Source organism: Grus americana, chromosome 4, assembly GCF_028858705.1.
Source record: "Grus americana isolate bGruAme1 chromosome 4, bGruAme1.mat, whole genome shotgun sequence".
Classification (NCBI taxonomy): domain Eukaryota; kingdom Metazoa; phylum Chordata; class Aves; order Gruiformes; family Gruidae; genus Grus; species Grus americana.
Genome location: NC_072855.1, coordinates 25,160,347 through 25,171,986, shown reverse-complemented (window position 1 = coordinate 25,171,986; position 11,640 = coordinate 25,160,347). Strand labels below are relative to the sequence as shown.

Here is an 11,640-nt window from a genome sequence, read left to right as displayed (position 1 = left end):
TTAACTACAGTTACTTAAAAGACTATGCATGGCTCAGGTATCACAGAGAACATTTTCTCCTGGCAAGTGCCACCAATAAAAGGATATATGATAGACCTACAGATTTATAGTCAATAAATATTAATTTTTTCTTTTGGTAGACATTGTAAACCTCTTGAGATGGTTAAAGAAAGAATTTTAAAAAGTAACTCTTTGGCAAAGGAAACGTCCAATACAGAGAAAAATCTTTTTTCCAGTAGGTCTCTTTTTGAAAAATTACAAACAGTGAAGAATGTGTGATAAAAGCCTTTTTTCCCTGTTACTGTTTATGGATAATGTCCCACACACATGACTAGTGCTTAGCAGAAAAAACCATAAATATATCTGAACTCTCTTGATTAATATACCTGCCTTTCCTTTCCTTGTAGATCAAGTTTAAACTGGGTACAATCAGCTTATCTGTGAGAAATTAATTGTAAATACCATCTGTATATGGCCATTTGTGGGAAGTAAAATACTAAACTTGCTTTTCTTGCATATTCATGACAGCAAGACCACTCTAAGTTTAATTACTGGTAAAGAACAGTATCATAGGATTGATTTCTTCTAGTCACAACCATCTCAAAATTAAAATAACAAATTATGAAAAATATCAAAATTATCTCTGCCAAGTAATTTCCAGTAAGAATATTTTTGAGATGATTTCCCTTTTGCAGTAGGTCTTTTGTGAATGTAAACCAGGTGTTTTTTGTGTTATAGTGCTTATAAAATGGGCAAAATTTTGATTTAATTGTTCATTTAGAAATTATCTTGGAAGCAATTTTCAACCAGCTGTATTTCTGTGGGTTATTCCCTCTGTGCTGTTCATGACATAAAGTATTACTAAATGTCACAAATCACCCTGAGACATCACGTATTGTACAGTGCAGATTATTTATTTTGCCAAGTCCAGGTTTTTCTTTCTTAGCTTTATAATTTGGAAACAATCCCAAAGGTAATAGGGAAGTTTGTGAACCTTCTCTTGAATATGCCTCTTGGCTGGCTCCTTTTCCTGTTTTCTTGGCCTCTCCAGGGACACATAACCAGTGCAACTCATGTAGTCCTTGTGCAGTTGTGCATAGGCTTTCTTCAACTTCTTACATTTCAGCCAAAATTAAAAAAAAATAAAAATGAAAAGGTTGTTTTGAAAACTAGGCTTTTTCTTTACTTCACAAAGTCTAGCTACTTTACACTACAGTGTAATGAAGCTACAGGTGATGGCCTGCAGCTCTCCCACATTTGCAAAGTGAGGTGCTATAAATCAGCTGCAGCAGGTTGCCTTGTTTTGCTTCTAACCAGGTCAACCTCCCCCCAAAACAAAATTCTGGAAAGCAAATAGCTATAACAGTTGCTGCACATAATGTTTCTCTATCATTACACAAAGAACTTCATAATACCCAATTTAAAAAATAAAAACAGGACTGGTTATGCAGAGATTTCACAACTGCAGGTAAGATAAGTTCAGGTATCTCAGTTTATCTGCACTTGGATGCTCCTTTTAGCTAGTTGCATTTTCTTATGACTTTAGTGCAAAAAAGATTGGGTTTTGTAGGTCTTTTCATTTACTAAACCAAAATCAGGCCAAAAGACATTGATGAATGCCAGAACAAGATTTGGATTAATTTATTTGTTTATAGTCAAGAGGGAGAATGAAGCCAGCAGTAGCTGGTTATATGAATTTGAATCTAGCAAAATGAATTCTTGTATGGCAATTTAAAAATTCACCTCTCTTGAACCTTATAGGCCTCAAACTCATTTGTCATTGATCTTATTTTCTATATTAACAAGTATTACAAAAGAAGAACCTTCATTATTTCTGTTTCTGGAGATGTTTGGATTTCAAGGCCTCAGGCTGTCACTTTTACACCCAAAATAAGTACCCCTTGCCTTTATGTAAGACGATGTCCTCCCATACATCCTGCCTTTCATGCCCCTCTCCCCCACATGCAATATCAATGTTGAAGAGAATCAGCTGTGCTTTGAATGAAGCAGAAAGCCTCTTGAAAAAGTATTTTATGGTCAGGTAGTGAAAGTGTTATCACAGGAGGTATGTCAAAGGGGCTAAATTAAAGACATTTAGGCTTTTGCTAACTTATTAGGCATTTCTTAAGCAAAGTTTTGGAGCTTTGATCTTCCAGCCTTAATGGCCTTTTACCATTGTTTAATGTCATTCTATTAATGTGATAGCAAACCTCACTGAATCCAACCAAATCCCCCACACACTGTCTGTCATAAAGCAAAAGCAATGTTATAATTATTTATTTATTGCTATTTGTGGCCAGATGTCACAAGTGCTGTTGTCACATCCCTCCTAACATCCCACACTCCTCAGTGCACGAGTTCTGTTGGCGCTGTCACTGTGAATGTGATGTTCACAATTCTAGATATATAGAAGTATTACAGAATAACAGAAATAATGTAAAATGAAAGCCTCAGTACATTTCTGCCAGAAGAGCATCTGTCTGGTGGCATCCTGAGCTGAGAGATGCTGAGATACAGGCAACAGTGACTGAGAGGTAAGTATGAATAGGGATTTTGCATAGTCCCTGCAGAAGAAGGGCTCTGTATTCATTTGGAGCTTATTTTGTGCTGTCAAGTAATGCCATAAGGGAAGAAATAATCTCCCTGGTGCTATGTTGGCAAAGCACATTCAGCTCTGACGACAGAGAAAGCCAATGAGAAGGGAAAGTCTCAGGTACTGGGGCGCAGGAGAGCACGGAGAAGGGGACTGAGAAGGATGTCCTGTACAACCCAGAGAGATGTAGCAGGCCCAGATAAAGCATTAGCTCTGGTTTGGGAGGGACATGTTGTTATCCAGTGAAAAGGACATCAGGCGTGAAGTCAGGAGGCCTGGATTACATATCCTCTGCGTTGCTGTCAAGCGCTGCCGCTCTCTTACTGTGCGTTTCTTTGGGTCTTCTGTTTCCCGTCCCAAAGTCTGACAATCTGATCGGGCTCTTAGGGGCGGCTTTACGCACTGACAGCACTCGCGCAGAGCAGTCCTGACTTCCACCCACACTTCAACAGCAAATAAGGGTAATTAATGCTTTTTTGTAGGTCTCAATTCACCTGTGGTAAAGGCAGACACAAGATTTGCAATGCCTTGCTCTGCCGTGTTTAATCAATTTCTATTCAGGAATAGAAGTTTTTATCTAATAAATAAAGACTGAAAGCAAAACGAAAAAGGTATTTCTGGATTTCTCGCTCATTGTGGAATTCATTGCAATCAGAAACAGCAAGCACAAGATCTAATAGGTATATTTAATTTTTTAAAGATTTTGAGGCTTTTAAGTGATTTATAAGACTTTTGTTGACACTATGCAGTAAGGAAATCTTCAGTGATTCAGGAATTCCTTTGAAGGACTTAAGCAATTAATAAGTAGGTGAGCTGGTGAGTCTGTTACACTCAAAATATTGTTCATGGGAAAAGAGGAAGCCCACCTTATATATAAGTAAATTAAAAAAAATTGTTAGTATAATGGAAAATTTAACCATCTAATTCTAGAATCATTATTAGTCTAGATCTAATTACTACAGAAATAGAATAATAATGCTTTTAGAAAAAGTCTCAATGATAGTAATAATACAATTAAAATTATAACACATGTAGTTCTTAGTATCTATGCTTTTTCTCAGGGTAATGATCACCCTTCCACTACTCCTTTGGGTCCTGAAGTCAGCAGCTTTGGGCTGCCGGAGAGGGTAACTCCATAAGTCATCAGCCTCTGAAGTCCTTCTTTGGAGGAAGATTGTATTGATGCTGCTGGTTTCTTCTTCCTCCCCCTAGGATCCACCCAGGTCATTTTATGTCTGCTAACATACTGATACACCTTTCTTTTTCTTTCTTGGTCTACACTGCCACATTAGATCAGAATTTAATGATGCCTTCTACATATGTGAGATACTGTTTCTTTGTTCTCTTTGTTATCACTAAATCCAGTTTAGTGCAGCTCCAGATCTGCATTTATTTAACTGACCACAGATAAGTTGCTTATAGCCATGGAGTCTCCAGTGCCAGGCCTGTAGCCTGTCCCTTATTGTCCTGTACCTGTCCTCCTCTACGCCGCACCCTGTGTCTCTGCCTCTCAGGGCCTCTGCTATTGTACCAGATCTGTATTTCTCTCCATCATCATATTAGAGCTGTAAATATCTCATTCTACATAGAATAACTGCTTAGTACTGCTACCTATACAAAACTGAGATTATACCATGCAATGATAAACAAAAATAAAACAAATGAGCTGTAGACACCTAGTCAGTGTTTTGCTGTTACAGCCAAACTAAGTAAAACAAAGCTGCAGGTTGCTGAAGAGAGCAATCCTGACAAGGCTCAGTCTCAAGGCCATGCAAACTCCATACCAAGCTGCCAGCCTGTCTCTAGCAATGGCATGGCCACATTACACTGCTACGTGGTTAATAGAGCCCTGAAGTTTTCTGCCTGCAGGTAGTAAGGCTACCCATCTCACTGCAGCAAGCAGTCTGTCTTAATAATTTAGGTCAGAAGGAACCTCTGGATGTCATCTGGTCCAACCCTCTGCTCAAAGCAGGGCCAGCTTCAGTGGCCTTCAAAAGACAGCTAGGGCTCTGCTCTTCAGGGCTGTTCTTAACAGTGTTTTTTCTCACTGAGAAAAAACCAAGGTGTGGTGCTGCCACGGTTTAACCCCAGCCAGCATTTCAGCACCACACAGATGCTCACTCACTCCGCCCTCTTCCCTGGTGGAATGGGGAGAGAATCGGAAGGGTAAAAGTGAGAAAACTCACAGATTGACATAAAACCAGTCTCATCATCATCACCACCATCATCATCATCACGATATAAGGAAAAGAGGGGGGGAATAACAGAGAGAAAAATAAAAGCCAAGAAAGACAAATGTTGTAAATGAAAACAATTGCTGACCACCAACACACTGATGCACAGCCTGTCCCTGAGCAGTGCCTCCCCTCTACCTCCACCATGGTTTTATGGGTGAGCATGATGTCATATGGTATGGGATATCCCTTTGGTCAGTTGGGGTCAGCTGCTGCGGCTGTGTTGCCTCCCAACTTCTTGTGCACCCCCAGCCTCCTCGCTGGTGGGGTGGGGTGAGAAGCAGAAAAGGCCTTGGGCTCTGTCTAAGCACTGCTCAACAAGAATAAAAACATCCCTGTGGTATCAACACTGTTTTCAGCACAAATCCAAAACACAGCCCCATACTAGCTCCTATGAAGAAAATTAACTCTATCCCAGCCTAAACCAGCACAGATGCCATACAGTACAGGAAGCCAGAGTTAACGGGCTTTATTTTCTAAATGAAATAAAATAAAACCTTCAAACATCCCAAAGCTAGCTACATGAATAGCACTATCAAAAATGGGTTCTACTGAACAGTCATGATTTTTAAATAATTGATTTCAACTTCTTTAATCAACTTTCTCTAAGCAGCTTCATGGCACAACACTCTCCTGTAGTCTGAGCACTGCCAGAATCAGATATTATTGGTATAATATTATTTTAATTGAGCAAGATGGAGAAATAAGAGACTGGGCAAGATATTGCTGGCATATCTTTCTAATTCAACTTCATGCAGCAAGACTGCCAATCAATTAAAAGAGGCCACTTCTCTGATGACGCTACGCCTATTCCTGCTGCAAAGCAGTTCCTTGCTGACACTGCAGGGTACTGGGGTCTCCAGAGGCTGGAGCACATCTAACTGGGTGAAGCGTGAAGCCCAGCAGCCTGGGGCAGACCAAGGGGAGGCAAGCAAGGAAGAGGATGCAATACCAACCCTTTAATCCCTGGGGTCCTTGGTGAGCTGGGAAAACACCTACCAGTGCAAGGTTCTGTACATCCAGAATCACAGAAAGCAGCTGTATTTATGTGCTTATCTTAGAAGTACGTGTTTTAAAGGAATTTACTCAATGTGTCAATCTACTTAGATGAAAAAAATTGGCAGGGGTAGTGGTGTTTTATTTAAACACTCTCCACATTTTCCTTGGTTGCATTTCACCAAGATTTATATCTTTAAATAAGTCATAAAGGGGTTATTTGAGTGAATCAGCCAGTGGCCGACGGCAGAGCTGAAAAAGACCAGAGGCCTCCTGCAACCCTGCACGTTGAGCTGCCACTAGGCCATTGTGACCTTCTAGCTGTCCCAAGGAGAGTACTCTGTATTTCAAAAATGAAAGTGAGTTCAGTATGGCAAAAGTAAGATAAAGTTCAAAGGCTGTGAGTTGTAGTGGAGCAAATACAGACTAGAAATTAACTTCCAAGCAGTAGTAGCAATTAATCATGGAAGGGCTTTAGATGCTGTGAGCTCTCCAACTCTCATTTCTAAATAAAATTCTCTCCCCCAAAATATGTAGCCATTTGGAAAGGAAGTCATTCAGGCAAGTGTTGTGACGCATCTTGTTTACAATGTAAAATGAAAACTTTCCTGATATACAGTCTATAAATTGATCTATACATTTCCAAACCCTCTAGTGGCAAAGTGACGTAGACACTATTTGATCTCAAGTTAGTAATTAATTTGCTCTTTTATTGACTCATGGCAGATTTTCTTCTAATATATCCCCATAATTGAAACTACCATGTTCTGGATTACTATCTGCAATATTCCAGGAAGTGAAATTACTCCATTCCTCACTCCTTTTTTTTTAAAGTAAAAACATCAGCCCTATCCTCTTCTTGTCTCTAATGACCTTCTTAAATTTTCCTCTTTCAGACTTCCTGTAAGAAAACCAGTAATGAATAAATATGTCAGCCATCATCTCAGCCTAAACTAAGTGTGTAGACCAAGTCCTGACTGATTTATGGTAATGCAGAAATTTTTCATAACCCCAAATGAAACCTAGTCTTTCTTCTTAATGCAATTATTTGTTGTCATATTCTTAAATGACCTGCAGGTAAATAATGATATGTTTATCTGTATAAACAAGTTTATGGTAGGTAAGATGTTAGCAGTAGACCTTTATTTCTCAGCTTTGGTCCTTAGCCAGTTTATTTTCAGTTGTCCAGTAGGGATGACCAAAATGTTGATAACAGACCAGGCAGCTGGTCCTAATGCTGCATTGTGCAGGCCTATACTGCCTTTAAGAATTTGATATTTTGTTGAAAATAATGTTGGTAGTCTGATATTTTCCCCCAAAGCCCTATCATTCTGACACATTTTTTTTCTGAAGTGAATAGCTACACTAATGCATCTTGCAAGTATTTTTTCTCACTTTTGACTGGATCAGAATACAAGTAAGTGAGTAATGTTATTTATGACTGTACCACTGGATTGCATGCATATGGGCTGAACAAGTGTGGACTGAACTGAAGGGAAGCAAAAGTATGTTCAAACTAGGAAGACCATGAGGTAGCTTGACTGGTTGAGACAAAGGGGTCCATTGGTGGAACTGGTGGAGGGGAACTGTCAGGGTGTAGAAAAATTCAGTTGGGCAATGTTAGCTCAATGGGTAAGAGCTATGGGCCTTCCCCCTTCCAGGATTAGCTCCAGATTTGTAAAGACTGTTTTGTTTCATCCCCACCATTTATTCTACACATATTTCTAAAAGCCTTTCCTTTATAATTTGAAGTGGTGATATATCACACATTTGACTTGCAAAGGAATCAGCCCCTTCTTTATGCCTGCCTTGCAGGGCTCCTCCAAGAACAGCCATATCTGCTGATGATCTATCTGAGGAAAACCTTTCCCAGTCCCACCCTTCTGGGTATTGATAGGGTAGCAAATTAAAAACTCAAAGCCTCTGGCATAGGGGTGGCTGTTTCAGATACAGAAGAAACTGAAGATACCTCCTCCTATCTTACTTTGATGTTAATCAGATATCAAGACATTGGCAGGTTCTTCAGCACTCTGTCTAAACCAGTGATGTCATTTCTACAGGTAGGCTTGAAGCCCTTGGCAAACTGGCCCTGTTTGTTTCTGCAGTCCTTATGAGCTCTGTTATTGTTATTCCTGATTGAAAATCGAGGTCTGCAGAAATTCAGTTGATGTTAGAGCCAAACTCAGAACTCTGGAGCACTCCACTCCTGGGCACCTCATGGGGCTCAGAACTACACATACCTCCTGTGCTGGAGCTGGCATGCCTAAACACCACAGGCAGCAGCTGGCTGATCAGGTACATTTTCTGAAGGGTCAGTTCGTCCTCGGCTACAGCCATCACCATCTCTGTAAGAGATTATAGGACAGAATGTAAGTTTAGTTGAAATGCCAAGAATGGACATATGATTGGTGGGTCAAGAGTCTCTCATTTTTTTCTCCTTTTTCTTCTCTCACAAAACACTCATGGATTACACAGTAGTCCCTAAGCCCCTTGAATCTGCTCTCCATGCCAATTCATGTATGCACAGGAAGAGCTTCTCACTTCATGCCCTGTCCAATGCCACATAACTTTTATCAGGCATATTGTTTTATAAATTAACATTTAACAATCAATTCATCATCTCTATTACACTGTATCTTACCATGACCAGAGACACTAAGGTAAAGAAAATAATGTCTAATTCATATCTGCTCAGAGGTGCAGCCTGCTCTTCAGTGACTCCTTCTATGCAGTGTGCTTTCATATGTGCTGCCACTTAATTTTATACTATGCTCCCTCATAGCTAAAATAGAAACAGATTTTCCATTTTCTTTACAGTCTTTTCTTCAGAAGAAGTGGTAATTTACTTAAAGGCAGCTTTGCTGTAACTAGTTACAAAATTCAACTCACCGATGATATAATCTGTAAAAAATCACACACTCCAGAAAACCACGATAGTGGCTCTGTAGGGATGTGGCAAGCAATTCAGATCTGTATGAAAGAAACTCAAACAAGACAGTAATTTGTAACCTGTACATCATTTAAATTCAATGTAAACAAATGCAGGGCTTGCCTCCTTTTCCATATCTGGGCATGTAGTGCCATTTAAGACGTCCCAGGGTACATGAGACACCCACATGCAGCTGACAGATACGACACATGGGAAATCTGTCATGAGATAAGAATATATGAGAAACCTATAGCTGGGGACGGGGTGGGTAGCCTATAGTATTCTCAGGTAGTACTAGACAACTGTACAGAAGCAGCTGAATGGAGACCTCTGTGTCTGTAACAAAGCATGTTACCAAGTTTTTTTTCTAGTTGACGTGTCAGCTCATGGCTTGCATCCCAATGGTCATTATTATATAAAGCAATTTGCATAAAGGTTTGTTAAGTGTTACATCAGGATCAAAATTTCAAAATAAACATTGCTGTTTAGCTGAAGAATATTTTTTTTTAATTTTGTCCTCTCTTCTTTATTCCTAGTGGTATCATTAACTCTTTTTCTGTGCTTATACAAAACCTGGAAGGTAGTGGGAGAGGTGCTAGTGTTGCTCTTTCAGTGCAGTCACACGAATTCCCAGTGTGCTCATTGCTCAGAAATGGCAGGCATGGCAGAGGCTTACACACAAGACCAAGATGGAAATAAATGGAAAACTTAACATTGCTATAAATAGGCAGAGCTATTGTTTAAGCTTCCACATATAGGAATTAGCTGCCTTAAGGAGGATCTTCAGTATGAAAATTCTCTAAAGAGGATAAATGGAGAGGGTCCAAATAATCTTATTTATGTTTGCCAAGTGACAAAAGCCAGTAGTTTTCTGTTTAAAGGGTGTTGGAGAGGACCCTAAAAAAAGAACCATAACATCCTTTTGAAGTCTGATAAACACAAGGAGTTAAGTCAGTTGAGATTATCAAAGACAGTATGGGTAACTCCATCTCTACAGGGAGAGAACATTTTCCACAGTAGTAGCTATTGAATCTAACAATAAGATCCAGTAACGCAAGACTGAAGCTAGAAAAATTGCTATTGGAAATGAGGTACAAAATTTGAATTGTGAAGTTAATTAACAAGTGGAGGACCTCAGTGAGGGCTGTAATGGATTGTCCACTACCTGACGTCTTTATATCAAGACTGAATGTCTATCTGAAACCATTTTGTTATTTCCTCTTGAGATTACTGCACTTCATACAGAAATCACTGGGAGAAATTCTATGGTCTGTATTTTGCAGAAAGTGGCAATATGGTCCCTTTTGACTTTAAAACCTATGAAAAAAGATCAGCCATTTTCCTGCTCTGTGATAAGAAGGCATTCCGTGACAGGTCAGAGGGTATGAATGAAGAAATATAATTAACTTAATCCAAGAAGAACCATATCAGTTTACTTACTTACAAAAGGAAATATCAGACGGTCTTGTCATTGCTGTCAGTCTGTCGGTGGATGGCAGAAGATCAAATCTTGTGTTTATACATCATCTAGCACAAAAGGAGGCTAATCTCTAAAAAGGTAGGTGCTCTGATAGAAAACTGATAGTCTGGATAAAGGGAAACATGCTCCTTGGGATTACTGACGAGGTACAGCTACAGAGGAGGTTCCTGAGGCCTTCAGTCTCCAGGTCAGCACTAAAGGGCAGGCTGGGTCAAGTTTCTCAGAGCTATGGGGACACTTCACGAGAACACTAACTGCTAATTTTTAACATTAAATTCTCTATATTTGATATATATTTAACTGATACTTTCAGTCTTTGCCATTTTGAAGACCATGGGCAAGTTTAGCTGTTGGTTTCTGTGGAAATAGGATTTGACTCTTCAAATATGTGTAGAAATGGAAACCTGAGCTTGATCCTGTTTTCTTTGCCACTCAAGACCAGGATTGTGACTTTTGGTTCAGTAGAAAGGTTTCCTGGATAAAAGAAGTAAGAATCTGGTCCCATGCTTTAAGTTCAATTTTGAAACGATCATATCGGAAATAAAAGCTGTACCATTTTCTGGGAGATGACAAAGATTAAGGAAACAACCCCCTCCAAAACAAACAATATAATTACAATGGCAGAAAAAGGCATGTGAATAAAGCGAACCGGATCCAGCAAACGAAAACATGATGACGCTGTAACATTACCCTCCTTCACCAAGCTCACCCAGTCCAATGTTCAAATAAATCAGGCAGGAGTGTGCTTGAGAGGGATTAGTTCACTGAAGGAGTCTGACCCCAGGTCAGAAACTGAATGATAAACTGCATGACTCCAGGCACTCGCCTCAGGATTGAGCAGCAACCTGCATGGATATGCCTTGCTGAAACACATCCAGATGATCTGGTTCATCAGGTCAAAACAATCCTGGCTTCCCACCCTACCCTGCGTCCCACCAGGCTCATCCATAAGCGAGACTTACTGTTCCTCCGGGCTCCCTGCAGCATGGGGTCGAGGTAAGCTGGAGGAAGGCCGCTGCTCGGCCCTCTGACAGGCACACGCTCCATTTCACGCGAGGCAGCAAAATAAACACAAAGGTGGCATTTTCAGAAAATCTGCTCTCTAAGTCAACATGAAAATCCCTGCTGACGTCAGCAGACGCAGGCTTAAGTCGGCGCTTGGTGCTCTTAAGACTCATTCACCTGTCCTTTTAGGTGGCAAAGCAGGACACCCCGGCACGTACGCATCCATCAGGTGCTGACACCAATGTGGAGACAGAAACGCAGAGATCAGCGTCAGCCCTCAGGTTTAGCAGGGCTTGGTTCGCCTACAAACCAAACACAAAGCTGAGGAATAAACCAGTCAGGGATCTGCAGAGCTTGGTACTGGGGGAAGGCGACCTCCTACAAGGTCCTAACAGCCTGGCCA

The 11,640-nt window shown here is 40.3% G+C and overlaps 1 long non-coding RNA gene across 1 annotated transcript; it reads right to left on the bottom strand.

The window, feature by feature from the left end:
- Positions 1 to 961: 961 nt before the first annotated feature.
- LOC129205598 (uncharacterized) lies at positions 962 to 9,223 on the bottom strand. The gene is made up of 3 exons (XR_008576788.1): positions 8,713 to 9,223; positions 8,064 to 8,168; positions 962 to 1,114 (listed from the first exon to the last, which is right to left on the bottom strand). It is a non-coding gene; the product is annotated as an uncharacterized LOC129205598 (long non-coding RNA).
- Between the last annotated feature and the right edge of the window lie 2,417 nt (positions 9,224 to 11,640).